The 5,000-nt window shown below is 47.2% G+C and overlaps 2 non-coding genes across 2 annotated transcripts; both read right to left on the reverse strand.

The window, feature by feature from the left end:
* Nucleotides 1–418: 418 nt before the first annotated feature.
* Nucleotides 419–491, reverse strand: trnav-cac (transfer RNA valine (anticodon CAC)). The gene has a single exon. It is a non-coding gene; the product is annotated as a tRNA-Val (tRNA).
* Nucleotides 492–1,495: 1,004 nt separating this feature from the next.
* Nucleotides 1,496–1,568, reverse strand: trnav-cac (transfer RNA valine (anticodon CAC)). The gene has a single exon. It is a non-coding gene; the product is annotated as a tRNA-Val (tRNA).
* Nucleotides 1,569–5,000: the final 3,432 nt, after the last annotated feature.

Consider the following 5,000-nt stretch of genomic DNA (forward strand, 5'->3'; position numbering starts at 1 on the left):
ACCGGTGGTCGACGAAAGAGTGTCCGACAACGGTGCACCTTTCTCGGACTCGGTCGGCTGGAAGTCCCGGTCCTCGGCCCGGTTCTCATGAATTTTAGAGGTTGTCCAGCGGGGTCTCTGGGACCCCAAAGATGCTCATCCACGGTTGTTTCACCTCTCTAGGACCTTCCAGGGCTGAGAAACCAGCCATCAGCCTGTTTCAGGCAGTTATGTTTCTTTTTTCCTGCAAACTTGGACATTTAAAGTGTAGGTGAAAGGAGAATGACTGGCTCTTGGTCAGTTGTGGAAGTGCAACAAAAATGCATTTCTGCATGAGACCCAATGCGAGAAAGAGATGGTCTGCCTTTCTGTCCTGTGCACCAAGAAGAGGACTGCAGTGGTTTTCCAAGTCCAAATAATGTTATTGGAAAGTCATACATGTTTCCGCCCAGTTTCGAACAGGGGACCTTTCGCGTGTGAGGCGAACGTGATAACCACTACACTACAGAAACTGACATGCTTTGAAAAAGTCGGGCATAATCAAAAAAATTCTATAAGAAATCTCTTGCTACAATTCTTGACAGCAAGATGGATACTGAAGGTCAAGTCAAAGTTCAAAGAAGTTTCTGATTACAGCTGACAAAGTAATTGCACCAATCCAAAGGATTGTGCTGCAACTTTGAGATACCCAATGCTGCAGCAGGAGATTACCACCTTTCCGCTGGCTCTCCGCCACCTCAGCGCAAGGGGAATGTGGATGAAGCCGCGCGATTCTCGGCTGGTTCCCCAGATATAACCAATAAAAATGTTTTATACTTTCCTACAAACCTATTTCACTGCGTTCCAAATTGTCTGAAACGTGCTCTAAACCACTTTCTGGAAGAACCTTTTCGGACGTGGAAATTAGTAATTTTCTCCGGTCGCGGTCTGCCAAACTCCCATGTTTGTTCATAAGGTGCCATGTGGCGCTCGTTCACGGTTCGTAATACGAGTCCGAGAACACCACGAGAGAGTTTAGAATGCTCGGGAGGGTAGAATAGCGTCGTTCGGCCAGAGTTTTGAACGCTAAATCGATCGGGTCGGGACTTCCAGCCGAGGACCGGTGGTCGACGAAAAAGTGTCCGACAACGGTGCGCCTTTCTCGGAATCGGTCGGCTGGAAGTCCCGGTCCTCGGCCCGGTTCTCATGAATTTTAGAGGACCTCCAGCGGGGTCTCTGGGACCCCAAAGATGCTCATCCACGGTTGTTTCACCTCTCTAGGACCTTCCAGGGCTGAGAAACCAGCCATCAGCCTGTTTCAGGCAGTTATGTTTCTTTTTTCCTCCAAACTTGGACATTTAAAGTGTAGGTGAAAGGAGAATGACTGGCTCTTGGTCAGTTGTGGAAGTGCAACAAAAATGCGTTTCTGCATGAGACCCAATGCGAGAAAGAGATGGTCTGCCTTCCTGTCCTGTGCACCAAGAACAGGACTGCAGTGGTTTTCCAAGTCCAAATAATGTTATTGTAAAGTCATACATGTTTCCGCCCAGTTTCGAACAGGGGACCTTTCGCGTGTGAGGCGAACGTGATAACCACTACACTACGGAAACTGACATGCTTTGAAAAAGGCGGGCATAATCAAAAAAATACTATAAAAACTACAATTCTTGACAGCAAGATGGATACTGAAGGTCAAGTCAAAGTTCAAAGAAGTTTCTGATTACAGCTGACAAAGTAATTGCACCAATCCAAAGGATTGTGCTGCAACTTTGAGATACCCAATGCTGTAACAGGAGATTACCACCTTTCCGCTGGCTCTCCGCCACCTCAGCGCAAGGGGAATGTGGATGAAGCCGCGCGATTCTCAGCTGGTTCCCCAGATATAACCAATAAAAATGTTTTATACTTTCCTACAAACCTATTTCACTGTGTTCCAAATGGTCGGAAACGTGCTCTAAACCACTTTCTGGAAGAACCTTTTCGGACGTGGAAATTAGTAATTTCCTCCGGTCGCGGTCCGCCAAACTCCCATGTCTGTTCATAAGGTGCCATGTGGCGCTCGTTCACGGTTGGTAATACGAGTCCGAGAACACCACGAGAGAGTTTAGAATGTTCTGGAGGGTAGAACAGCGTCGTTCGGCCAGAGTTTTGAACGCTAAATCGCTCGGGTCGGGACTTCCAGCCGAGGACCGGTGATCGACGAAAAAGTGTCCGACAACGGTGCGCCTTTCTCGGACTCGGTCGGCTGGTAGTCCCAGTCCTAGGCCCGGTTCTCATGAGTTTTAGAGGACCTCCAGCAAATAAGCTCATCCACGGTTGTTTCACCTCTCTAGGACATTCCAGGGCTGAGAAACCAGCCATCAGCCTGTTTCAATCAGTTATGTTTCTTTTTTTCCTGCAAATTTGGACATTTAAAGTGTAGGTGAAACGAGAATGACTGGCTCTTGGTCAGTTGTGGAAGTGCAACAAAAATGCATTTCTGCATGAGACCCAATGCGATAAAGAGATGGTCTGCCTTCCTGTCCTGTGCACCAAGAAGAGGACTGCAGTGGTTTTCCAAGTCCAAATAATGTTATTGTAAAGTCATACATGTTTCCGCCCAGTTTCGAACAGGGGACCTTTCGCGTGTGAGGCGAACTTGATAACCACTACACTACGGAAACTGACATGCTTTGAAAAAGGCGGGCATAATCAAAAAAATACTATAAAAACTACAATTCTTGACAGCAAGATGGATACTGAAGGTCAAGTCAAAGTTCAAAGAAGTTTCTGATTACAGCTGACAAAGTAATTGCACCAATCCAAAGGATTGTGCTGCAACTTTGAGATACCCAATGCTGCAACAGGAGATTACCACCTTTCCGCTGGCTCTCCGCCACCTCAGCGCAAGGGGAATGTGGATGAAGCCGCGCAATTCTCGGCTGGTTCCCCAGATATAACCAACAAAAATGTTTTATACTTTCCAACAAACCTATTTCACTGTGTTCCAAGTGGTCTGAAATGTGCTCTAAACCACTTTCTGGAAGAACCTTTTCGGACGTGGAAATTAGTAATTTTCTCCGGTCGCGGTCTGCCAAACTCCCATGTCTGTTCATAAGGTGCCATGTGGCGCTCGTTCACGGTTGGTAATACGAGTCCGAGAACACCACGAGAGAGTTTAGAAGTTTCTGGAGGGTAGAACAGCGTCGTTCGGCCAGAGTTTTGAACGCTAAATCGCTCGGGTCGGGACTTCCAGCCGAGGACCGGTGATCGACGAAAAAGTGTCCGACAACGGTGCGCCTTTCTCGGACTCGGTCGGCTGGAAGTCCCGGTCCTCGGCCCGGTTCTCATGAATTTTAGAGGACCTCCAGCGGGGTCTCTGGGACCCCAAATATGCTCATCCACGGTTGTTTCACCTCTCTAGGACATTCCAGGGCTGAGAAACCAGCCATCAGCCTGTTTCAGGCAGTTATGTTTCTTTTTTTCCTGCAAATTTGGACATTTAAAGTGTAGGTGAAAGGAGAATGACTGGCTCTTGGTCAGTTGTGGAAGTGCAACAAAAATGCATTTCTGCATGAGACCCAATGCGATAAAGAGATGGTCTGCCTTCCTGTCCTGTGCACCAAGAAGAGGACTGCAGTGGTTTTCCAAGTCCAAATAATGTTATTGTAAAGTCATACATGTTTCCGCCCAGTTTCGAACAGGGGACCTTTCGCGTGTGAGGCGAACTTGATAAGCACTACACTACGGAAACTGACATGCTTTGAAAAAGGCGGGCATAATCAAAAAAATACTATAAAAACTACAATTCTTGACAGCAAGATGGATACTGAAGGTCAAGTCAAAGTTCAAAGAAGTTTCTGATTACAGCTGACAAAGTAATTGCACCAATCCAAAGGATTGTGCTGCAACTTTGAGATACCCAATGCTGCAACAGGAGATTACCACCTTTCCGCTGGCTCTCCGCCACCTCAGCGCAAGGGGAATGTGGATGAAGCCGCGCGATTCTCAGCTGGTTCCCCAGATATAACCAATAAAAATGTTTTATACTTTCCTACAAACCTATTTCACTGTGTTCCAAATGGTCGGAAACGTGCTCTAAACCACTTTCTGGAAGAACCTTTTCGGACGTGGAAATTAGTAATTTCCTCCGGTCGCGGTCCGCCAAACTCCCATGTCTGTTCATAAGGTGCCATGTGGCGCTCGTTTACGGTTGGTAATACGAGTCCGAGAACACCACGAGAGAGTTTAGAATGTTCTGGAGGGTAGAACAGCGTCGTTCGGCCAGAGTTTTGAACGCTAAATCGCTCGGGTCGGGACTTCCAGCCGAGGACCGGTGATCGACGAAAAAGTGTCCGACAACGGTGCGCCTTTCTCGGACTCGGTCGGCTGGTAGTCCCAGTCCTAGGCCCGGTTCTCATGAGTTTTAGAGGACCTCCAGCAAATATGCTCATCCACGGTTGTTTCACCTCTCTAGGACATTCCAGGGCTGAGAAACCAGCCATCAGCCTGTTTCAATCAGTTATGTTTCTTTTTTTCCTGCAAATTTGGACATTTAAAGTGTAGGTGAAACGAGAATGACTGGCTCTTGGTCAGTTGTGGAAGTGCAACAAAAATGCATTTCTGCATGAGACCCAATGCGATAAAGAGATGGTCTGCCTTCCTGTCCTGTGCACCAAGAAGAGGACTGCAGTGGTTTTCCAAGTCCAAATAATGTTATTGGAAAGTCATACATGTTTCCTCCCAGTTTCGAACAGGGGACCTTTCGCGTGTGAGGCGAACGTGATAACCACTACACTACAGAAACTGACATGCTTTGACAAAGGCGGGCATAATCAAAAAAATACTATAAAAACTACAATTCTTGACAGCAAGATGGATACTGAAGGTCAAGTCAAAGTTCAAAGAAGTTTCTGATTACAGCTGACAAAGTAATTGCACCAATCCAAAGGATTGTGCTGCAACTTTGAGTTACCCAATGCTGCAACAGGAGATTACCACCTTTCCGCTGGCTCTCCGCCACCTCAGCGCAAGGGGAATGTGGATGAAGCCGCGCAATTCTC

Source organism: Cololabis saira, unplaced genomic scaffold, assembly GCF_033807715.1.
Source record: "Cololabis saira isolate AMF1-May2022 unplaced genomic scaffold, fColSai1.1 scf136, whole genome shotgun sequence".
Taxonomy (NCBI): domain Eukaryota; kingdom Metazoa; phylum Chordata; class Actinopteri; order Beloniformes; family Belonidae; genus Cololabis; species Cololabis saira.